The sequence below is a fragment of the Opisthocomus hoazin genome, chromosome W (genome assembly GCF_030867145.1).
Source record: "Opisthocomus hoazin isolate bOpiHoa1 chromosome W, bOpiHoa1.hap1, whole genome shotgun sequence".
NCBI classification, from domain to species: domain Eukaryota; kingdom Metazoa; phylum Chordata; class Aves; order Opisthocomiformes; family Opisthocomidae; genus Opisthocomus; species Opisthocomus hoazin.
Genome location: NC_134453.1, coordinates 47,232,649 through 47,258,550, shown reverse-complemented (window position 1 = coordinate 47,258,550; position 25,902 = coordinate 47,232,649). Strand labels below are relative to the sequence as shown.

The 25,902-nt window shown below is 46.1% G+C and overlaps 1 protein-coding gene across 7 annotated transcripts in view; it reads right to left on the bottom strand.

Annotated features, from left to right (window-relative positions):
- The window catches only part of LOC142365534 (tyrosine-protein kinase Fer-like), a 226,937-nt gene that overhangs the window by 86,360 nt on the left and 114,675 nt on the right, over positions 1–25,902 (bottom strand). The gene's annotated exons all lie outside the window — the stretch shown is intronic.

Here is a 25,902-nt window from a genome sequence, read left to right as displayed (position 1 = left end):
CAAAATAACATATTGCTAGATCAAAAAAACTCTTTTTGTCCTCAGTGTACTGAAAAAAAGAACCAACTTTTCTATTATGAATAAGACGCATATTTGCATCTCTTAAACCTTCTGTGGTAGTTTGATATATTACAGGAAACTACTTGAAAAAGATAACATAACAAGTGCTGATTACAGTATTTTTTCAGTGCTGATGACCAATACCACAAATATTCTGCAACAACCCACGGACACATCAAAAACAGTCATAAACTTCTTTTTACACAGACCTATTTAATAAATATTTAATTAAAAAAGGACTTAAATTTTATCCAAAATGGAGCCTCTTTCTCTCTGAGAACTTTCCATGCTGCACATACTTTTCCTCTCCCTAAACAGGTTGAATTTTGCACAAACTTTCTAGGGGATCTTGGATCCTTGCCAAGGATGCCTGGCTGATTCGAAACTCCATGACGCAGATCATCTTTGAAGTGAAACTCTGTCTTTTACCTTACGATCCCCCTCTGGGCCCACTTTCGGGGTCAGTTCAGTTTGTCCTCTGGAATGGTTCGGTCCCCCTCTGGGATCGCTTTGTCCTCCCCTCTGGAATGGTTTGGTCCCTTCTGAAATGTGTCTAACTCTTTTGATACCGATATTATATATCCATATAAGTAATCTATCATAAGTGTATCTGCTGTTATATTGTTGATAAATTTTCTTCACTAATGATAAGTTTGTAGTAACCTGTAATAGTATATACCTACTTGGTTGTTGCTATTGTTGGTTGTTGCTATAATGGTGATTGTTGCTATACTATTGATCTTTTCTGTTATTGATTGCTGTCATACTGTTGATTGATACTATATTATTGATTGCTGATAGTAATTTGTAATAGCTTGAGATATATATAGTAGCTTTATTAACCATAGGTATACTTGTAGTGATTTTTGTGGTAGTATACTTGCTAGTGGTGATTTGTATGGTATTTGTGGCAATCTGTAAAAAAATAGAGAAATTTAGAGGGTAAAAGCCTCTGTGTTCTTGTGTATTACGGAATCCCACAAACTCATGGTCACGATCTCCGCACACAGAGAGGACAGGTAATGCTTTAGATTGTAACACACCCTAGGTCTGATCTGTACCAATACAATCTATCTTGTGATAGTCTCCTCTGTTTCCTCATCTCGGACTTGCCACTGATAACCATCACCTCTCACCCCATGGATGGAGCTTTTCCTGAACAACTGCTTTTTTTCCCTGAATGCCAAAAAGGGGGAGAAGTTTTAGGAGAAACCTAGTTGCAAACCCTATAAGAAAATATGACACATTTCATTATTAGTGATACTGCAGCCATTTTAGGAAAAGTTGCAACAATTCTATTTGTAACAGGTCTTTGAAAGAAAGCATGAATGAACATCCAATGATTTAAAAAAAAAATTGCTTTTATCCCACAATAAACTGTTCAGATAACTGTGATACATAATAATTATATCTTCTAGTTTATTTCAGATAAATTAAGTACTGAAAATAAGAAATTCAACTTTGTCATTAACATTCCACAGGAAGATTTTAGTAAAATACAAAATTACATACGGACATAGTGCTCCCCATATACATAAACCAAACACAGCTTCAGTAGCCCAAGCTCAGACTGCAATTCTATGGAATTACTGAGGAAGTTTCCCCGATTCTTATGATGGGGAAAAGAAGCTAGCCACTCTTTTGACATCTACACCTTTGGCTCAGTGACTCACAACACACTCTGCTAAGAAAGCAATCTTTTTACTGCCAGTTAGTGCGGTTAGTCCTTTAGCTCAAATAGGGGCAGCCCAGACTGCAAAGGAAATTTTCATGGAATCTCAAAGGGAAACGAACATTTAATATCTTGTACATCCTGTGTCAAGCAGCTCTGAGAGCTGTGCCTCATATTCAGAAGAATTTTTTTTTGTTAATTTCCAAATGAAGCAACTCAAAAAACAGAACAGAGCATTCAGTATATGAGTTGATCTAGTACATGACTCAATTTATTTACTCTTCCACAAATAATAAATTTTACTGCTGTGTGGTATAGAGAAAGACACAGTTATTCTACTGCTTGCAGATATCTAGGTAGTTGATGGAAAAATACTTGGTAGTCTTGAAAGTGGAAGGTTAGCATGAGTTGTTACTTGTCTGATGACCTGTATTCACTATACAGAAAGAACTGTGCTCTATTCCAAGAACCATACACATGTATAAAGCTGTATTGTGCTCACACTGTGAGCTGTTGTAACTAATGGTCTTTCATTTCTGAGATTGGCAACAAAATCTTTTGCAAATGCCTGTTCAGTTACTTATATTTCAGAAAAATGCATGTTCTCAAAAGATCCATTTTTCATTTAGGATTGTGCACTGATACACTAAAACCACTTCTTGTTTTAGCATATGTTCAAACCTGCAACTGTACTCATGATCTTCTCGCTACAAATGAAGACATGCTGGAGAAGGTCTTCAGTTTAGGCGAAATGCTACATAATTTTAACATACAACACAGGGTTTTGGCAAAATGCTTACAGAAATATGACCTTTACAAGACAGTAGAAATTTCATCTTTCAGTTTAACTACATAAACTTATTCACATATATTTTGTGCTGACCAATTGTACGTCTGACTAATCTGCATCAGAACTATTTATTACTACCTTATTGTACTTACATTTTAAAGATGATCATTCTCTGTATAGTTGTCAAACTAATATATGAAAAAATCCCTTAATCTCTACTTCAAAAAAACAGAGAAAACCTCTTTGTATGTAATTAGACATTAATGCAGGACATATCTCTCTTGTGCAACCTATCTGTGACTAATATGCTAGGTCAAGCCATATTATCTGCCTAGAACCAGATATTATATAAATTATTTTTGCCAAAAGACTGAATCCTGACAGAAGACATTACAGCCATCATGATCGCCTTTAACACATCAATTTTCAAATTTAAAAGTAAATGATGCTGTAGAATCTTTATTTTTTTTTTACTTATTAGTGAGACACATGACCAAAAAGGGAAATGTTGATTCCCTAGGAAATAAACTAATTAAAAAAAACCAAAACACAACCCACCTGTCTTGGCTGAAACCTAGGTAATTAGCACAGAGTACTGAATACAAACTGAGTATAGAGCCTGACCAATAACCTTTTTGCAATATAAAGCTTGAGACCATCCTAAAAGGAACTGAAAGATGGCTGTTTTGGTTTGTTTTTTTTAAACTCCAAAAGTTCTTCTCTCCCATCAGAAGAGAGAGGCTGAAATCTTTGACAGAATGTCCCCCACAGTATCCTCCTTCACAGTGCTGCATATTTCCTTTGGGCTACATGGCCAGTGAATTCTGTTGTCAATTCATAAGGAAGGTGGAGGCTTGTATTGACTTATTTCTTTTTTTGAAAGGAGGAAACCGTTCAGCAAGTAATCCAGAAGCAACATATTTCCTTCATACCCTCCTTTTGATTTTGCTAAAAATAAAAAATGTTCTGTTCTAATCCTGCAAGATTTTCTAGATATTTTCTGTTGATTGCATCCCTTATTCAGAATCTGTTACACTATAAACACATAGAAATGGCCAAACTGAGTGCACACTTTCCTCTAGTTCAAGTTTAAAAAAACTATTTAGAAATAAAGCTTTTAAGAAAAAAACAAAAATGACTACTTGGAAGTATCAACACAATGGTTTTAACATTGAAATAAATACTGTAAAAGCAAAAGAAGTCTAAAAAGTATTCCTCTGAAGGACTATGCATCAGATTTTTTCTTCATAAACAAGACTTTGAAATGTCATGTTGTCAGTATTTTCAAAAAGTCTTTCACTGAAGTATTGACTCCTGGGAATGAAGAAGTTAAAAAAAAATCCAGTAACTTTTATAATACAAAATTTAACTTTTGTAATACAAAATGGCACTATAGACTGCAGTCAAATCATCTACTGAAGGATTTGTTATCACTATATTAGTACATTAATCACTACCTGTAACCCACTCATTACATTCAGTATATTGGTCCTGCCAGATTTTTTCACAGTCAAAGGATTATTCAAAGTTTGATCAGCTTTGTTACTGAAGTTCTTTCTGTTGGTTTAGGAAAAAAAATCTTTATTGATAAGGATATACAAATTGTGCTGCCTAGTTAAGTATAAATTTCACAAGGTATCAGTAAGTGAATATTAATTTAAATGGCACATAGTTAGGGAGAGTTTCCTACCTATAAGAGGTTTCTATGAATAGAAATCTTTAATTACTTTTGTTGGTGTACAAACCATGGCTTAAGAGACTCAATACATGTGTCACTCCTGTGGATAGTTATCTGAGCCAGCAGAATGAAAAGAAGGCAGGTGCAGCTCCAAGAGACACTCAAATGATCATTTTTGCTTCTACTTAGAATTTCTTCAAAACTGTTGTTTTACTACTCATCAGACACCATTTGCAGAACTTGAAATCAGACAGCTAAATAAAATGATGCAGCATTTAGCATCTTGCACACTTTTCACTTTTCATCGCTCATTTAGTCTCTAACTTTTGTGTATTCATAATGGATTCTGACACAAAGATTATTTGACGGACAATTTATGAGAGATTAGCATACATATTGTAACACAATCAACAGAACAGAAATTGTAACCCAGAACTATGGTCTCCAGTGTGAATATGAGGAAGAATTTCTTCACTCTCAGGGTGACGGAGCACTGGAACAGGCTGCCCAGGGAGGCTGTGGAGTCTCCTTCTCTAGAGATATTCAAGACCCGCCTGGACAAGTTCCTCTACAGCCTACTGTAGGTGACCCTGCTTCGGCAGCAGGGTTGGACTAGATGACCCACAGAGGTCCCTTCCAACCCCTACCATTCTGTGATTCCGTGATTCTGTGATTCAGTGAGGATTTTGTATGCTATCCTGGCAAGTGGACCAATATGGAAAGGGGTATTCAGTACTTGAGGGAATTAGCTGTGCGGGAGCTGGTTTACTATGAACCAGACGATGAGCAGGTACCCACAGACCCAGATGAAGTCCAGTGCACACGATCCATGTGGAGGAAGTTTGTATGGAGCGCACCCTCCTCATATGCCAACTCACTGGCAGTAGTAGACTGGAAAGGTAAGGAGTCACCAACAGTGGATGAGGTAGCTGTCAAACTCCGGCAATATGAGGAAAGTCTCTTCCTCCCTCGTCTCAGCCGTGAAGAAATTGTCCCAGGAGGTCCAGCAATTCAAAGACAGTATGTTCTACTCCCCACCTGTATGGGCCAGCATCTCAGCCATTAGGGGCAAGCGTTCCTCTGCTCAGGAGAGAGGATACAGAGGCTATACACCATGGGGCACCTTGTGGTTTTACCTGCAGGACCACCTACCTCAAGTCTAGAGGCACGAGTGCGTGAGCTGCGAGGTTAAACAATCACCAAAGAGGATTCTGTTAGGAAAAATGCCGCTCCAGTTTCCAGCAGCCAGCTCTCCAGACCAGGTAGGCAGTTCGATCTTGATTCCGATCCTCTGGAGGGGGCCTCCAAGTCATTTTTACAGCAGGTGAGCAGCAAATTCTCTGACCAGGATTAGAGGGGCCCTGCCTCCAGCCAGGTGGAGGAAAGGGACAACCAAGTTTATTGGACTGTGTGGATTCGATGGCCTGGCATGTCAGATCCACAAGAGTATAAAGCTCTAGTGGACACTGGTGCACAGTGTACGTTAATGCCATCAGATTTCAAAGGGTCAGAGTCCATCTGTATTTCTGAAGTGACAAGGAGGTCCCAAGAACTGAGTGTATTGAAGGCTGAAGTGAGCCTCACTGGGCAGGAGTGGCAGAAGCACCCCACTGTGACTGGCCCCGAGGCTCCGTGCATCCTTGGTATAGATGATCTCAGGAGAGTGTATTTCAAGGACCCAAGGGGGTATCGGTGGGCTTTTGGCATAGCTGCTGTGGAGACGGAAGAAATTAAACAGCTGTCCATTTTGCCTGGTCTCTCGGAGGATCCTTCCGTTGTGGGGTTGCTGAGGGTTGAAGAACAACAGGTGCCAATCGTGACCACAACGGTGCACTGGTGACAATATCGTACCAACCGAGACTCCCTTCTCCCCATTCATCAGCTGATCCGCCAGCTGGAGAGTCAAGGAGTGATCAGCAAAACTCGCTCACCCTTTAACAGTCCCATATGGCCAGTGAGAAAATCTACTGGAGAGTGGAGACTGACAATAGACTACCGTGGCCTGAATGAAGTCACACCACCGCTGAGTGCTGCCATGCCAGACATGCTAGAACTTCAGTATCAGCTGGAGTCAAAGGCAGCCAAGTGGTATGCGACAATTGACATCGCTAATGCATTCTTCTCCATCCCTTTGGCAGCAGAGTGCAGGCCACAGTTTGCTTTCACCTGGAGGGGCATCCAGTACACCTGGAATCGACTGCCCCAGGGGTGGAAACACAGTCCCACCATTTGCCATGGACTAATCCAGACTGCACTGGAAAAGGGTGAAGCTCCAGAAAATCTGCAGTACATCGAAGACATCATTGTATGGGGTGACACAGTGGAGGAAGTTTTTGAGAAAGGGGAGAAAATAGTTCAGATCCTTCTGAAAGCCGGTTTCGCCATTAAGCGAAGTAAAGTCAAGGGACCTGCTCAAGAGATCCAGTTTTTGGGAATAAAATGGCAGGATGGGCGCCGTCAAATCCCAATGGATGTCATCAACAAAATAGCAGCTATGTCTCCACCAACCAGCAAAAAGGAAGCACAGGCCTTCAAGCATTTGAACAGATTAAAAGGGAGATACTTCATGCCATAGCCCTTGGTCCAGTCCGGTCAGGGCAAGATGTTAAAAACGTGCTCTACACCACAGCTGGGGAGAATGGCCCAACCTGGAGTCTCTGGCAGAAAGCACCAGGGGAGACTCGAGGTCGATCCCTGGGGTTTTGGAGCCGGGGATACAAAGGATCGGAGGCCCGCTATACTCCCACTGAAAAAGAGATTCTGGCAGCATATGAAGGCGTTCGAGCTGCTTCAGAAGCAGTTGGCACTGAAGCACAGCTCCTCCTAGCACCACAATTGCCGGTCCTGGGCTGGATGTTCAAAGAAAGGGTCCCCTCTACGCATCGTGCCACTGATGCTATGTGGAGTAAGTGGGTCATGCTGATCACCCAGTGTGCCCGAATGGGAATCCCCAGTCGCCCAGGAATTCTGGAAGTAATCATGGACTGGCCAGAAGGCAAAGATTTTGGAGTATCGGCAGAGGAGGAGGTGACACGTGCTGAAGAGGCTCCACTGTATAACCAGCTGCCAGAAGATGAGAAACAGTATGCCCTGTTCACGGATGGGTCCTGTCACATTGTGGGGAAGCAGCGGAGGTGGAAGGCTGCTGTATGGAGCCCTACACGACAAGTCGCGGAAACTGCCGAGGGAGAAGGTGAGTCAAGCCAGTTTGCAGAGGTGAAAGCCATCCAGCTGGCTTTAGACATTGCCAGTCGAGAGAAGTGGCCAGTGCTCTATCTTTACACCGACTCCTGGAAGGTGGCCAATGCCTTGCGGGGGTGGCTGCAGCAATGGAAGAAGAACAACTGGCAGTGCAGAGGCAAACCCATCTGGGCTGCCCCATTGTGGCAAGATATTGCTGCCCGGCTTGAGCAGTTGATTGTAAAAGTGCGTCACGTGGATGCCCACGTCCCTAAGAGTCAGGCCACTGAAGAACATCAAATCAACCAGCAGGTAGATCAGGCTGCCAAGATTGAAGTCGCTCAGGTGGATCTGGACTGGCAACATAAGGGTGAACTCTTTATAGCTTGGTGGGCCCATGACACCTTGGGCCACCAAGGAAGAGACGCGACATACAGATGGGCTCGTGACCGAGGAGTGGACTTGACCATGGACACCATCGCACAGGTTATCCATGAATGTGAAACATGCGCTGCAATCAAGCAAGCCAAGTGGGTAAAACCTCAGTGGTATGGAGGACGATGGCTAAAATCTAAATACGGGGAGGCTTGGCAGATTGACTACATCACACTGCCACAAACCCGCCAAGGCAAGCGCTATGTGCTCACAATGGTGGAGGCCACCACCGGATGGTTGGAAACCTACCCTGTGCCCCATGCCACCGCCCGGAATACCATCCTGGGCCTGGAAAAACAAGTCCTGTGGTGACATGGCACCCCCGAAAGAATTGAGTCGGACAACGGGACTCATTTTCGCAACAGCCTCATAGACACCTGGGCCAAAGAACACGGTATCGAGTGGGTATATCACATCCCCTACCATGCACCAGCCTCTGGAAAGATCGAACGGTACAATGGGCTGCTAAAAACCACCTTGAGGGCAATGGGGGGTGGGACTTTCAAAAATTGGGACACTCATTTAGCAAAGGCCACCTGGTTGGTTAACACCAGAGGATCCACCAGCCGGGCTGGTCCTGCCCAGTCAAAACCTCAGCGCCCCGTAGAAGGGGACAAAGTCCCTGTAGTGCACATGCGGAACATGTCAGGGAAGACGGTTTGGGTTAGTCCTGCCTTGGGCAAAGGCAAGCCCATCCGTGGGATTACTTTTGCTCAAGGACCTGGGTGTACCTGGTGGGTAATGTGGAAGGATGGGGAAGTCCGATGTGTACCTCATGGGGATTTGATTTTGGGGGAGAATAGTTCATAAATAAATTGTATAAAGTTAATTGTTAAATAACCCTGTCACTGTCTGTTCTCACTGCTATAATTGTTGCATGTTATACCAGTGGTATCATAGTAAGAATCGCCCAGACTAAAGAAGGATGGACTTTTCGATGGAAACCTAGCAGAACACAGCGATGATGGGACTGGACCTGGTTTTCAACCACTGGCACCCAGCAACTTCATCAAGATTGACATCTTCTGCAGACTGTGGGCACGGGCCGCACCAGATATATCAGCCGTGAGCTCCAGACGCAGCAAGTGACCGCCCATCAGCACACATCACCTCTCCTGCCACGGAAGACCATTACAACAGATGGAGCCCAAAGTCATGGATTAAATGAACTCAACGGACACTTTAGAGTGATGATCCATAGACTAAGGGAATGATATCTGGAGACAGGAGAAGTGCTGGTGATCAACTGGACAATGGGGGACCTGGGCATGACATAGATGGTATAGAATAGAAATCATAGAAATCATAGAAAGTTTTGGATTGGAAGGGACCCCTAGAGGTCATCTATTCCAACCCCCCCGCTGCAAGCAGGGACACCACTAACTAGATCAGGTTGCTCAGAGCCCTGCCCATCCTGGTCTTGAATGTTTCCAGGGATGAGGCCTCCACTACCTCTCTGGGCAACCCGTTCCAGTGTTTCACCACCCTCATTGTAAAGAATTTCTTCCTTATATCTAGCCTAAACCTACCCTGTTTTAGTTTAAAACCATTACCCCTCGTCCTGTCACTGCTGTCTCTACTAAAAAGATTGTCCCCATCTTTCCTATAGGCTCCCTTTAAGTACTGAAAGGCTGCAATCAGGTCTCCCCACAGCCTTCTCTTCTCCAGGCTGAACAAGCCCAACTCTCTCAGCCTGTCCTCATAGGAGAGGTGCTCCAGCCCTCGGATCATTTTTGTAGCCCTCCTTTGGACCCGCTCCAACAGGTCCGTGTCCTTCTTGTGCTGAGGGCTCCAGAGCTGAACGCAGTACTCCAGGTGGGGTCTCACCAGAGCAGAGTACAGGGGCAGAATCACCTCCCTTGACCTGCTGGCCATTGTTCTCTTGATGCAGCCCAGGACATGGTTGGCCCTCTGGGCTGACAGCGCACATTGCCGGCTCACGTCCAGCCTTTCGTCTATCAGTACCCCCAAGTCCCTCTCAGCAGGGCTGCTCTCGATCCTTTCATCCCCCAGCCTGTATTGATACCGGGGATTACCCCGACCCAGGTGTAGGACCTTGAACTTGGCCTTGTTGAACCTCATGAGGTTCACACAGGCCCACCTCTCCAGCTTGTCCAGGTCCCTCTGGATGGTATCCCGTCCTTCTGGTGTATCAACCGTACCACTCAGCTTGGTGTCATCTGCAAACTTGCTGAGGGTGCACTCGATGTCGCTGTCCATGTCATTGATAAGTATATTGAACAGCACCGGTCCCAGGACGGACCCCTGAGGGACTCCACTCGTCACTGGTCTCCATCCGGACATTGAGCCATTGACCACTACCCTTTGGCTGCGACCATCCAACCAATTCCTTATCCACCGAACGGTCCACCCATCAAATCCATGGCTCTCCAATTTAGAGAGAAGGATGTTGTGGGGGACCGTGTCAAAGGCTTTACAAAAATCCAGATAGATGACATCCATTGGTTTTCCCTTGTCCACTCTTGTTGTTACACCATCATAGAAAGCCACTAGGTTGGTCAGGCAGGACTTGCCCTTGGTGAAGCCATGCTGGCTGTCTCGAATCACCTCCCTGACCTCCATGTGCCTTAGCATATCTTCTAGGAGGATCTGTTCCATGATCTTCCCAGGCACAGAGGTGAGGCTGACAGGTCGGTAGTTCGCAGGGTCTTCCTTTCTACCCTTTTTGAAAAGGGGCACAATGTTTCCCTTTTTCCAGTCACTGGGGACTTCCCCTGACTGCCACGACTTTTCAAATATCATGGAGAGTGGCTTGGCAACTACATCAGCCAGTTCCCTCAGCACTCTGGGATGCATCTCATCAGGTCCCATGGACTTCTGTACGTTTAGGTTCCTCAGGAGGTCCCGAACCTGGTCTTCACTTACAGCTGGAGGGATTTTACCCTCCTGGCCTCCTTCATGCCATCCATCAACTCGGGAGGGGTGAGGAGAGAGGTTGTCAGTGAAGACAGAGGCAAAAAAGTTGTTGAGTACCTCAGCTTTCTCCTCATCTGCTGTTACCAGTTTGCCGGTCTCGCTCATGAGCAGGGGTACACTTTCTTTGACCATCTTTTTCCGGCTGACATACCTGTAGAAGCCCTTCTTGTTATTTTTCACATCCCTTGCGAAGTTCAGCTCCAGCTGTGCCTTGGCCTTCCTGACCCCATCCCTACACAACCAGGCAGCTTCCCTACACTCTTCCCAGGAAGCCAGTCCCTGCTTCCACTGCCTGTGCAGTTCCCTCTTCTTCCTTAGTTTGACCAGCATCTCTTGCCTCAGCCATGCCGGTCTCTTCCCTTCTCTGCCCGACTTCTTACACTTGGGGATTGAGAGCTCTTGCGCTCTGTGGAATACATCCTTAAAGACCTGCCAGCTCTGTTCTGTTCCTCTGTCCCTGAGGACCGTTTCCCAGGGAGTCCTTCTGACTATCTCCTTGAAGAGCTGGAAATTTGCCCTCCTAAAATTTAGGGTCCTGACTATGCTCTTCGTTATTCCCATTTCCCTCAGTAGCGTTAGTTCCACCAGCGCGTGGTCACTGCAGCCCAGGCTGCCTCCAATCTTGACATCCCCAACGAGCTCACTCGCATTGGTGACCACCAGCTCAAGTATCACATCCCTTCAGGTAGGAGTGCTTATTACCTGGCTTAAGAAGTTGTCCTCAATGCATTCTAGGAACCTGCTGGACTGCCTACAGCTTGCCGTGTTGCTTTTCCAGCAGATGTTGGGGTAGTTGAAGTCCCCCAGTAGGACGAGAGCCTGCGAGCGCAAAGCCTCCTGGAGTTGGAGGAAGAACGCTTCGTCTGTCAGCTCCTCTTGATCTGGCGGCCTGTAGTAGACACCAACCACTAGGTTCCCTTTGTTGCCTCTCTCTCTGATTCTTACCCATAAGCTTTCAACCTGCTCGTGGTTATTCTTCAGGGACAGCTCTTCACTCTGTAGTGTTTTCTTGATGTAAAGGGCAACGCCCCCGCCCCTCCTTCCTCGCCTGTCCCTTCTGAACAGCCTGTAGCCATCAAGAGCTACATTCCAGTCGTGGGATTCATCCCACCAAATTTCTGTGATGGCAATCAGGTCGTAGCTTTCCAGCAGCACAATTGCTTCCAACTCCTCCTGTTTGCTTCCCATGCTGCGTGCGTTTGTATAGAGGCATTTCATCTGAGCTGTCGGCCTCGTTACCTTCATAGCAGAGCACTCCTTTTTCCCTTGAGGTGTTTCATGGGTATTTTCTTGTTGGCACCTGATACCTCAGGTGCCTCCAGCTCCCTTCCGCAAGACTTCCGCATTGCTGCAGTGTCCCTCGCATGCTGCTGGGCAACGGGTTGAGGGCTCCTACTAGCCCCCCATCCCTCTAACCATTGTGTATCCGCCCCTAGCCTGTCACTGGCAAGCCTGATAGGTTCCCCTTCCCCCTTCACCTCTAGTTTAAAGCCCTGTCAATGAGCCCCGCGAGCTCCTGGGCAAAGATCCTCTTCCCCCTTTGAGAAAGCTGGTTCCCATTTGATGCCAGCAAGCTTGGTGCTGTGTATGTCGTCCCATGGTCAAAGAATCCAAAGTCGTGGCGGTGACACCAGTCACGGAGCCATGTGTTAAGAGACTGAGTCTGCCTATGTCGCTCAACGTCTCTGCCCACCACTGGAAGGAGCGATGAAAAAATAACCTGTGCTCCAGATTCCTTTACTAATCGTCCTAGGGCTTTGAATTCTTTTTTAATTACCCTCGGGCTACTTACTGCAACTTCGTCCGCACCCACGTGGAAGAGCAGCAGAGGATAATAGTCTGAGGGTCGGACCAGTCTAGGAAGTTTCCTAGCAATGTCCTTGACCCGTGCTCCCGGGAGGCAACAGACTTCCCTGAGAGGAGGGTCTGCCCGGCATATCGGACCCTCTGTTCCCCTCAGCTGGGAGTCTCCTACAACTATGACTCATCTCTTCCTCCTTGTGGAGCTGGTAGTAATACGAGAGGGAGGTCCTTCTGATCTTTGTGCCTCCTCCGATGTGGACGGGTCAACCCCTGCACCATCCACCGTCTTGTCCTCCACATCTAGAGCCTCATACCTATTATGCAGAGGCACCTGTGGAGATGTGGTGGGCAAGGGAAGGGTTCGCCTCCTGCCCCGATTGCGGACCCGCTTCCACTCGCTGTTTTCCTTTGCATCCCTTCCTTCAGCCTGATGGGAGGAGGTTAATAGTGCCCTTTGGTCCCGGTCCTTTTCTACAGGTTGTTCCTTGGTAGACTCCTGGGTTGTCAAGGCATGGCTCCACCAGTCGATCTCCTGCTCAGCCTCTCTGATGCTCCGTAGCCTATCTACCTCTTCTCTTAGCTCTGCCACCAGGCAGAGTAGATAGTCCACCTGGTCGCACCTTATGCAGTTATTCCCTTTGCTGTTGTCCGTCTCCAGCGCTAGCTGGTGGCACTCGCTGCAACCAGAGACCTGGACAGCCGCGTGCTTTCCAGGGACCTCATTCTGGGTTGAGGCTTCCTTTCTGACCAGCAGAGAAGAAGCAGCCTTCTGACGGTGGGGTGCCACGGCTGGGCTTCCTTCCTGCAGATGAGTTTCCTGAGCTTGCCTCGGGGGCTGGGGGAGGGCCTCCGCCTTCCCTGCACGCCCTGCCTGCGCGAACTGCCGCGCAAACTGCCGCGCCACACCCTTCTGACGCGCCACACCCTGTTTGCCCACCCTGTTCGCCGCACTCCTGGTCACTCGCGCTCCCTAGGGTTTGCTCTTGTACTCAGGAGGGTCACGCCTCCGTCACCGCTGACTCTGCCCCCGCTGAGTCAGAGCTGCCCGCTCGTTAGGAGCTGACTCCTGCCTGCTCTGGGGGGGGGCTGAGGTGCCTTCTCCCTCCCTGCGCTTTTGACTTCGCGATTCTGCCGCTTTAGGAAAGGGTTCCCCTGCGCGGTTGTCCACTCTGGAGCCCTTCGCCTCTGTGGCTTCGCTGAAATGGATAGAATAAAGGATGGTTAATGTCCTGGCAGGGTTAATTTCACCAGAAGCCGGGAGGGGACACAGCCGGGCAGGCTGACCCAAACTGGCCAAACAAAATGGTGTATTCGATACCGTGTGCCATCATGCTCAGTTCCGAGTGGGGGCTGGCTGGGGGGAAGTTAATCGTGGCTCAGAAGTGCGCTGGGCGTCGGGCAGTGAGAGTTGCTCTGTGCATTTCTAGCCCAACCCCCTGCAGTGAGCAGGGATATATATCTTCAACTAGACCAGGTTGCTCCGAGCACCGTCCAACCTGGCCTTGAGTGTTTCTAGGGATGGGGCCTCCACTACCTCTCTGGGCAACCTGTTCCAGTGTTTCGCCACCCTCATGGCAAAAAAATTCTTCCTTATATCCAGTCTAAATATGCCCTCCCTTAGTTTAAAAACATTACTCCTTGTCCTCTTGCAACAAGCCCTGCTGAAAATATTTTCCCCATCTTTCCTATAGGCCCCCTTTAAGTACTGAAAAGCCGCAATAAGGTCTCCCCGCAGCCTTCTCTTCTTCAGGCTGAACAGCCCCAACTTGACCATGAGCCAGCAGTGTGCCCTGGCTGCCAAGAAGGCCAATGGCATCCTGGGGTGCATTAGGAGGAGTGTGGCCAGTAGGTCGAGGGAGGTTCTCCTTCCCCTCTACGCTGCCCTAGTGAGGCCTCATCTGGAGTACTGTGTCCAGTTCTGGGCTCCCCAGTTCAAGAAAGATGAAGAGCTACTGGAGAGAGTCCAGCGGAGGGCTACAAGGATGATGAGGGGACTGGAGCATCTCTGCTACGAGGAGAGGCTGAGGGAGCTGGGCTTGTTCAGCCTGAAGAAGAGAAGGCTGAGAGGGGACATAATACATGCCTATAAATATCTGAAGGGTGGGTGTCAGGAGGATGGGGCCAGACTCTTTTCAGTGGTGTCCAGTGACAGGACAAGGGGCAATGGGCACAAACTGAAGCACAGGAAGTTCCACCTGAACATGAGGAAGAACTTCTTCCCTCTGAGGGTGACGGAGCCCTGGAACAGGCTGCCCAGGGAGGTGGTGGAAGTCTCCTTCTCTGGAGATATTCGAGACCCGCCTGGACAAGGTCCTCTGCGGCCTGCTGTAGGTGACCCTGCTTCAGCAGGAGGGTTGGACTAGATGACCCACAGAGGTCCCTTCCAACCCCTAGCATTTTGTGATTCTGTGTGATTCTGTGATTCTGTGATTCTGTGATTCTGTGAACTCTCTCAGCCTGTCCTCATAGGAGAGGTGCTCCAGCCCTCAGATCGTCTTTGTTGCCCTCCTCTGGACCTGCTCCAGCAGTTCCATGTCCTTCTTGTGCTGGGGGCTCCAGAGCTGGATGTAGTACTCCAGGTGGGGTCTCCCCAGAGCGGAGTAGAGGGGCAGAATCAGCTCCCTCGCCCTGCTGCCCACTCTTCTTTTGATGCAGCCCAGGATACGATTGGCTTTCTGGGCTGCAAGTGCACATTGCATCATCACAGATAATTTTTTAAGTGGGTATTCAAATATCATTTGCCAAAACTTGCTGAAGCAGAGAAAAAACCTGAAGGCAAATACCTGTTGATAGGGTCTACCATTATGGAAACGAGAAATGATCTTGTCCTGATTTTGGCTGGGATAGAGTTAATTTTCCTCCCAGTAGCTGCTTTGCTTTGGATTTAGTACGAGGAATGTTTTTAGTTGTTGCTATGAATTCAAGGACTTTTTTCCAGTTTCTCATATTCAGCTAATGAGCAGGTGTGCAGGAGCTGGGAGGGAGCGTAGCCAGGCAGCTCACCCAAGCTGGCCCACGGAAATAGTCCATACCATAGACGTCATGGTCAGTTTATGAATGGGGGTTGGCCGGTGGGGGCAGGAATCAGCTCTTCTCTTTTCTGTGAGTTCAAATCCTCTCTGGTCAGGAAGTTCAAACTTTTCTGTGAGTTTGGTCTTTTTTGGGAATTTTGCGAAATTCGCGAGATCCATGTTCTGTGATCGCTGCTCAGGGACTGGCTGCAAATCGGTCATCCGGCGGTGAGAAAATTGTATTGTAAATAGTTTGTTTTGCATATTCATTATTTTCATTATTATTATCAATACTATTAGTAATAGTTGTATTAGTATTTCCTTTGCTGTCTTATTAAACTATGTTTATCTCAACCCACGAGTTTTACCTTTTGTCTGTTTCTCCTCCCCATACGGCTGGGGGGGAAGGGGAGGGGTGAGTGAGCATCTGCCAGGTCCTAGTTGGTGGCTGCCGGGTTAAACCATGACAGATCTTTTAAGAGAAGTACTATTTTTACACCACATGCCAGTAATTTAATGTGCATATGAATTTCATGAATCATAAACTATGTGTTTCAAATCCTTCAGATTAAGTACAGATAAAAAGGTAGCTAGTGGAAATGACTTTTCATAAAAACATGTGTTTTACAAGAGAGGTTTAAAAAAAACAACTATTGACAACTTTAAAACTGTTTCAGAATAAAGATTTATATGAGCTGTAAAAATTGTTATAGAGCTATTCTGCATTATCAACACTATTAACTCAACTTAGAATGCACTGATGTGAAATCAATGCAAGCTTTAAAACAAAATAATAGTTCAGATAGCACATTTTCCAAGGAGGTAAATCTATTTTTGTCTGACTTGTTATTGTCAAAAAAACAGCAAAAAAAAGCACCACAAAATAAAACAGAAAAACCCCACACATCAACCTGAACTTCCACCTTTTTCCTAAATCAAATTCTAAATGGTCATAAGCCAAGAGGGTACATCTGAGATTTGAAAAGCTACTATACAGACCTCAGATTAACTTCACATCTTTTCCGTGAGCATTCTTTCTTAAAGACCAATAGACAAAATGATTGCAAAACTCAATATACAAAACCTGTTTGCTTCACATTTTTTTGAAAGATGCACAGCATTTCTGTGAGTTTGTAGTCTCTTATTTTCATCTAATGACTAGAAAGATCCTGAGAATCTTTCATGAAAAATACAGGAAATACAGGAAAAAATGCAGACTATATCACCATATTAATAGTGCTTCTCCATATCAGAAAGAGATAGAATGTGAAATCCTTAAACACAGGAAAAGGAGGATAAACTCTGAGTAAAAATTATTATATTTCAAGTAGATCAAAGAAATTTGTAGGATCTAACAAGGGTTGTCTGTTTCCTCACTATGTATTTTCTCATACCTTTACTGAATACAGTAACCAGTTTCTAAATTGAAGTACTCTGAATCACACACTAATCATGTCCTGGTTTTGGTTAAAACAGAACCGATTCTCTTTTAGTGAATCTTCCTTACAGCTAAATTCTTTGAAGTAACTGCATTTTTCTGAAGCTGGCTGCATATTTTACAGACAGTGTCCGCTCCAAAGCTGATAACGCCTGATGTTTATAGTTACACTGAGCTAACGGTAGGAAAGGAATGCAGAAAAAGGCCCCTGTTTATAATTATCACTATAACAGCCAAGGTCACTGATAGATCTCTTAGGTCCCGCAAGTGAGGAGTTGTACTTGCGGGGAGGGGCGGGCAGGACAGGTGACCCGATAATGACCAACGAGGTATTCCATGCCATTACACGTCATACTCAGGTTAAAGCTGGGGGATCACGAGGGTCTCGCTCTCTTCATCCATGGCCGCTTTCTGAAGAGGACCCTGCTCGTTGTTCTACCTGCGATCCTGATCCAGATTCCTATCTGTGCATCTCTGAGTCCAGTTCCTGTCTGCTGCCGAGTCCAGTCTGGGACTTTCTGGTGCTGCCCAGCAGCTGCTGGCGGGACGCCAGCACCCCGGCACCCAACTCCGGGGAAACTCGGTATCAGTTTTGTATATTTTTTTTATTTCTCCTATTATTAATATTATTAGTACTATTAGCATTATTAGTAAAACTTCTTATATTCAATTTGTAAGTCTCTCTCCCTTTTCCTCCTTTTCTCCTCCCCTGGTGGGAGGGTGGGGGTTAATAGAGAGCGTCTGTCACTCAGTTTATTGACGCCCTGCTTTAAACTGTGACAAATCAAATATATGCAAATAGAGAAATAATTTGCCCTTTATTAGATATGCCCTCCAAAACAGTGCCAGACTTCTGTAGGTTCAAAGAAAAAGAAAACTTTGACTATGTATAGCTTTATATTTAAAAATTTAGCATTATTTAAAGAAAGTGAATTGTAAAAATAGACTAAAATATTTTCATACACACACACACACACACAAACACTTCTACTTCTTTCTCACCATTCCAGCTATGGAGAGTGCATGAACAGGTATGAACAACTAGGGTTGGGAGACTACAGATGTTTATAAAGGTATCGAAGAGAGTCTCCTTGAACTACATAAGCTACTTGTTAGCCACATATTTGGTCCCATCTTAACTTCAAAACATCTGGCTGTTTCCAGTTAGATGATTTCTTTTGCCCAGGAGAGAAAACATTTAACTACTTGTTTTGGCAACATCCACATGATAAGCTATACTACCTGCAAAACTGTTCCCTTATATAACCAACAATCCTTCCAAAATCATCTCTGAATTATAGTGATGAGTGGGCAATACCTACAAAAGAGCTGCAGTTTCATATTACAACTTGTGCCAAATATTAATAATTTGTTGAAATCACAAGTTTAAGATCCTCCATCCTATCCATTCCTAGGCACATGTGCTCATCTTGTACTGGCTTTTATAATCTTCAGATAGTATGTTAAGATCACTAAAATGGAAAAAAAAAATAACCTGTCAAAACAGTTGAATTAGCTTAATATGCGATTGGAAAAGAACAGGAGAAAGGTAAAGCCATATAGAAAGGAAAAAGAAGCAAGGACACCACCCCACACCCCACCCCTCCTGTTTGGCAGCAGCAAGCTGTTCATTTGAATCAGCAATAATGTGAAACTGCAGCCTTAACATACTTTTTTTGGTGTGCGTGTCAGTAAATTGCCTGCATTCCAAGCCAGACAGATGATAGCTTTGAACCTGAAGTCATACAACATTCTAGAAATGCCAATAGTTTAAATGAAGCTTGTTGCATTAATTTCTTACATCAGATACACCTTTCCACATTGTTTTTTAACAAGATATTGCTGGCTTCTCACATACCATTAACTTCTTATTCAGGATAACAAAAGGACTGGGAAATCTCTAACAGCAGGAAAAAAGCCAGTTCATAAAGAACACGCCAAGGAAAGTGGTAAAGACAAATGAATTGGCTCTGCTAAATATTAGTAGCTTCTATTACCATGCACTCACACATTCTTCTGAATGCTGTATTAGGCAAACATATTTTTTCCTCCTATATGACCGAATTTAGCTTGACAAAATTTTCCCATATGGTTTATGGCAATCCAGTCTTTGTTGCCCCTTACTTTACCTTTAGTAGGATTTGGGCAGGTGCCTAGGGCAGTTATCACCTCCCATAACCTGGGTTTTTACACCTGAACAAGCAAGTAATCCTGGTCAATTGATGCAACACCTGATCAAAGGGTGCCTTGCCTACCCAAATGAAACCCAGCAGCTTCTAGCACTGGTTAGCATGGCCTATTGAGCCATGGTTCAGTATTATCAGAGGAGCATGGTTAAGACAGGTACCCAAACCGCCTCTGAGGATGCCATGATTGAGACAGATCCAAATCCCAACTAAAGTAATTGCCCCAGTAGTGAAAAAGAAATAATTGATGCAGAGGTCAATGGATCCATATCATCAATTAATAAGGGAGGAGGAAGGGTCTGATCAGGAAGCTGGTTCTTTGGCAAAGAAACAGGAGGAAGAAGTGAGAGTAATCACCCAACAGGCAGAAACTTCTCGGTCCCTGACTTTGAGAAAACTTCAAGACATGCAGGAAGATTACAGCTGCCAGCGTGATGAGCGGATTGCTCTGGGGGCTGGGGAACTGACAAAGAAATCAGAAAAAAAGGCAACAATCCACAGCCTCTGGAAGCAGATCCTGTCAACTGTGAGAGCAAGGTATCCGTTCAAGGAGGATCTTGTGAATTACCAAGGAAAGTGGACTACCACTGAATAAGGTATCCAGTATTTCAGAGAATTAGCAGTGCTGGAAGTGGGCTACGGTGATCTGGACAACAAAAAGGTCTCCAAAGATCTGGATGATGTCCAGTGTACATGGACCATATGGAGAAAGGTGGTCCAAAACGCACCAGCATCATATTCCTAACAGCTTGGCAACAATGATTCAGTTACATCAGCTGTGGGGAGACCATCTTCCTGGCTGTGAAATTCTGAAGAAAATCTCTCTCCCTCCTCGTACTCACGGGCCAGCGCCTCAGCTGTCAAGGGTTCCCCATGGACTCAGTCCCCTCCCACACCAGTCAGAGGGTAGGCCCTAGGCACTCTCAGGTTCTTCCTGTGTGACCAGGGAGGAGGACATGAGGAAGTGGGATGCTGAGCTCACCTTTAAGTTGGAAGTCCATGTACATGAACTGGTGGGGAAGATGGCTGATAAGGAGTCATTCAAGAAGGCTGTCAGTTCAGTTGCTGTTGAGACCAAAGGTGGCAATCAGCGATCCTCCAGATGCAGATAAAGGACTGAGATCACCTCCCTTGATTATGGTGAACGGACCTCTGGTCTGGCAATGCAAGGGTCAGACAGTGAATACTCCATCTGGAAACAGAGAGTCCCTGCCTTCAGCCAAAAGGAGGAAAGGGGTAACCAGGTTTACTGGACTGTGTGTATTCAATTGCCTGGCACGTTGGATCCACAGAAGTATAAGGCCCTGGTGCACACTAATGCACGGTGTACCCTAATGTCATCAGGATATGAAGGTGTGGAACCCATTTGGATTTCTTGAGTGATAGGGTTATCCTAAGAGTTGTCTGTGTTGGAGGTTAAGATGAGCCTAACAGGGAACGAGTGGCAAAAGCATCCTATTGTGACCGGCCCAGAGGCCCCATGTATTCTTGGCATATACTACCTCAGGATAAGGTACTTCAAGGACCCAAAAGGGTACCAATGGGCTTTTGGTGTGGCTGCCATGGATATAGAGAAGATAATTAAACAGCTGTCTACCCTGTCTGGTCTCTCGGACGATCCATCTGTTGTGGGGTTCCTGCGGGTCAAAGAACAGCAGGTGCTGATTGCTACCATGACAGTCAATATCGTACCATGACAGTCAATATCACACCAACTGAGACTCCCTGGTTCCCATCAATGAGCTGAATCATCAATTGGAGAGCCAAGGAGTGATCAACAAGACTTGCTCACCCTTTACTTGTCCCATATGGCCAGTGCAAAAGTCTGATGGAGGGTGGAGACTAACAGTAGACTGTCGTGGCCTGAACGAAGTGACATCAACACTGAGTGCTGCCATACCAGATATGCTGGATCTCCAATATGAACTGGAGTCAAAGGCAGCCAAGTGGTATGCTACAATTGACACGGCCGATGCATTCTTCTCAATTCTTTTGGCAGCAGAATGGAGGCCACAGTTTGCTTCCACGTGGAGGGGCATCCAGTACACCTAAAATCGATTGTCCCAGGGGTGGAAGTACAGACCTATCATTTGTCATGGACTAATCCAGACTGCACTGGAACAGGGTGATGCCCTTGACCATCTGCAATACATCGATGACATCATCGTATGGGGCAACAAAGTGGAAGAAGTGTTTGAGAAAGGAAAGAGTAATTCAGATTCTTCTGAAAGTTGGTTTTGCCATAAAAAAGGGCAAGGTCAAAAGACCTGCACAAGCGATCCAATTCTTGGGCATAAAATTGCAGGATGGACATCGTCACATCCCTGTGGATGTGATCAATAAGATAGCAACTGTGTCTCCACCAGCTAACAAGAAAGAAACACAAGCTTTCCAAGGCCTTGTGGGATTCTGGAGAATACATATTCCAGGTTACAGTCAGCTTGTGAGCCCTCTCTATTGAGTGACCAAAAAGAAGTATTTTGAGCAGGGCCCTGAGCAACAGCAAACCTTTGAGCAGATCAAACAGGAGGTAGCTCATGCAGTAGCTCTTGGGCCCATCCATATAGGATCAGCTGTACAAAATGTGCTCTACACTGCAACCAGGGAGCATGGTCACATCTGGAGCCTGTGGCAGAAAGCACCAGCAAAAACCTGAGGTTGACCTCTGGGGTTTTGGAGCTGGGGGTATTGAGGATCAGAAGCCAACTACATACACCCTGACTGAAAAAGAGATACTAGAAGCATATGAGGGGGTTCGAGCTGCTTCAGAAGTTCTCAGTACAGAAGCACAGCTCCTTTTGGCACTGTGACTGCCTGTGCTATACTGGATGTTCAACAGAAGTGTCCCCCTACACATTACGTAACTGATGCTACATAGAGTAAGTAAGTTGGTAGCCTTCATCATGCAATGGGCTCGTGCTTGAACTGCCCAGGAATCCTGGAAGAGATTGTGGACTGGTCAGAAGGCAGATATTTCAGAGCATCACCCAAGGAGGTGACTCGTGCTCAAGAGACAACACCATATAACAAGCTACCAGAAAGTGAAAGGTACTATGCTCTGTTTACCGACGGATCCTGTTGTGTCATAGGAAACCATCGGAAATGGAAAGCTGCTACGTGGAGTCCCACATATCAAGTCATTTAATCACTGAAGAGCTAGGCGAGTCAAGTCAGTTTGCAGAAGCCAGTAGTCTCTCTCTCTGTTGACTCATGGATGGAGGTAAATGCCCCATAGGGGTGGCTACAGCAATGGAAGCAGACCAATTGGCAACGCAGAGGTAAATCTATCTGGGCTGCCCCATTGTGGCAAGGCATCGCTGCCCGGGTAGAAAACATTGCCGTAAAGACAGGTCACATAGATACTCACTTGCCCAAGAACCCTGCCACTAAAAAACATCAAAACAATGAGCAGGTACACCAGGCTGCCAGAACTGAAGTGGCTAAGGTAGCCCCAGACTGGGAGCATAAGGGTGAGCTATTTGTAGCTCCATGGGCCTACGAAACATCGGGACATCTAGGGAGAGATGCAACATATAGATGGACTCGTGATCAAGAGGTAGACCTGACCATGGAGGCCATCACACAGGTCACCCATAAATGTGAAGCATGCACCACAATCTAGAGAGCCATGCAAGTAAAGTCTTCCTGCAGTAGAGGGCAGTGGCTGGGTTTACAATATGGCGAGGCCCGACAAATTGACTATGTTGGACCACTGCCATGAACCTGCCAAGGCGAGTGCTACATACTCACCATGGCGGAAGCAACTACCAGGTGGCTGGAAACATACCCTGTTAACCATTGCACTGCCTGAAACACCATCCTGGGCTATGAAAGGCAAGTTCTATGGCAACATGGCACCCCAGAAAGAATTGAGTCGGACAACGGGACTTATTTCCAAAATAACCTCATAGACTCCTGGGCCAAGAAACACGGCATGGATTGGGTGTATCACATCCCCTATCACCCACAAGCCTGTGGAAAGACTGAGATATATAATGGACTGTTAAAGACTATGTTGAGAGCGTTGGGCAATGGGGCATGGAAGCACTGGGATATAAATTTAGTAAAAGCCACTTGGCTAGTGAACACCAGAGGATCTGCTGAACAACCTGATGCTACCCTAATAAAACCCCTACATAGTGTGGGAGGAGATAAGGTTCCTGTAGTGCACATAGGGAAGTGCCTGGGGAAGATGGTGTATTGGAAATTGTATTGGGTCTGGCTGGGATGGAGTTAACTTTTCTCATAGCAGCCCTGATAGTCCTGTGCTTTGCATTTGTGTCTAGAGCAGTGTGGATAACACACCAGTATTATGGCTACTGCTGAGCAGTGCTCCCACAGCATAAAGGCTGTCTCTCCAACTCCACCTTACCCCAGAGGCCAGTAGGCTGGGGTGGGAAGGCACATAGCCAGGACAGCTGACCCAAACTGACCAAAGGGATATTCCACACCATATGACATCATGCTCAGCAACAAAAGTTAAGAGAAAGGAGGAGGAGGGCATTCATTATTAAGGCATTTGTTTTCTGAAACAACCACTATGCTTACTGAGGCCCTACTTCCCAGGAAGTGGCTGGCCATTGCCTGCTGATGGAAAGTAGAGAATAAATCTTCTTTCTGCTTTGCTTTGCTTCCATATGCTGCCTTTGCTTGCTTTCATTAAACTGCCTTTATCTTGACCCACAAGTTTTTCATCTTATTTTCTGCCCCTGTCCTGCTGAGGAGGGAGAGTGAGAGAGCAGCTTGCTGGGCACCTGGTAGCCAGCCAAGGTCAACCCACCACATGCAGTCACTGAATTACTTCTTAATCAACATTTAAATACTTCTCTCAGATTCAGCTTCTTGAGAATTCAGGCACTACTACATACATTCGATACACATATTTGATGCAAGAAAATAGCCCTGTCCTTGTAAGTCTGCAGCTTCTTCTGAGCTTATCCTTTGATGAAATGTCAGAAGATGGACTTCACCAAAGAAGTTAAATTCTTTTGTGGATTGGTCTTGTAGAACAATATATCTCATTGATGAACTACCAAGAAAGTTAACTGCATTTGAGTGGAATAAATCCTTAAAGAGTAATCATAGTTTTGGCAACTGCAAGATAGCTCCTGGAGATCCACACACATCTGTAACAAACGCTATGCTACTGTAGATACTTATGAAAGAACTTGTTTTGTTTGATCGGTAGTAGCTATTTATTTAGGAATCCAAGAGCTATTTTTGACTGAACTGCTCACTTTGAAATTATTCACAGTGCAATGGGTATACAAATAAGCACTATACAAATAACCACATTTACTGGTAGATTTTTTGAGACTCTCCCATCCTTATATGTACATTACTTACAGCTTTCGTTCTCCTCTATTGGAGAATCTGGTAGACAAAGGTTGGGAAAGAACATTAAAGAACAGAAAGCATACGAGCCTACTACACTCTGAGCAAAGAATATGGGGAGGGTCAGATGCACACACACTATATGCACACTGATGCAAGTGGTGGAGGAATGTGAAGGTTGGAGGTAGACTCGGCTGCAGTGACCATGAAATGGTCGAGTTCAGGATCCTGCATGGAGGAAGCAGGGCGATAAGCAGGATCAAAACCTTGGACCTCAGGAGGGCTAACTTTGGCCTCTTCAAGGAGCTACTGGGAGGAATCCCGTGGGACACGGCTCTCGAAGGCAGGGGGGACCAAGAGTGCTGGTCGCTGTTTAAACGTCACTTCCTCCATGCTCAGGAGCAATGCATCCCCCTGAGAAAGAAATCGAGCAAAGGAGGCAGGAGACCTGCATGGTTGAACAAGGAGCTTCTAGCGGAGGTCAGGTGGAAGAGAAAGGTCCATGGAATGTGGAAAGAGGGGCAGGCCACTTGGGAAGAATACAGGAATGTGGTCAGAGCGTGCAGGTATGCAACGAGGAAGGCCAAGGCTCACCTGGAATTGAAGCTGGCAAGGGATGTCAAAAACAACAAGAAGGGCTTCTTCAACTACATCAGCAGCAAAAGGAAGGCTAGGGACAATGTGGGGCCGCTGCTGAATGAGGCGGGTGTCCTGGTGACGGAGGATGCGGAGAAGGCAGAGCTACTGAATGCCTTCTTTGCTTCAGTCTTCAGTGCCAAGGCAGGCCCTCAGGAATCCCAGGCCCTGGAGGTAAGAGAGGAAGCCCGCAGAGAGGACGACTTTCCCTTGGTCGAGGAGGACTGTGTGAGGGATCGCTTAAGCGATCTGGACGTCCACAAATCCATGGGCCCCGATGGAATGCACCCACGAGTGCTGAGGGAGCTGGCGGATGTCATTGCCGAGCCACTCTCCATCATCTTTGAGAGGTCTTGGAGGACAGGAGAGGTGCCCGAGGACTGGAGAAAGGCCAATGTCACTCCAATCTTCAAAAAGGGCAAGAAGGAGGACCCAGGGAACTACAGGCCGGTCAGCCTCACCTCCATCCCGGGAAAGGTGATGGAGCAACTCATTCTAGAGGTCATCATCAAGCAAGTGGAGGAAAAGAAGGTTATCAGGAGTAGTCAACTTGGATTCACCAAGGGGAAATCATGCCTGACCAATCTGATAACTTTCTATGATGGCATGACTGGCTGGGTAGATGAGGGGAGGGCAGTGGATGTTGTCTACCTTGACTTCAGCAAGGCTTTCAACACGGTCTCCCATGATATCTTCCTAGGGAAGCTGAGGAAGTGTGGGCTGGATGAGTGGTCGGTGAGGT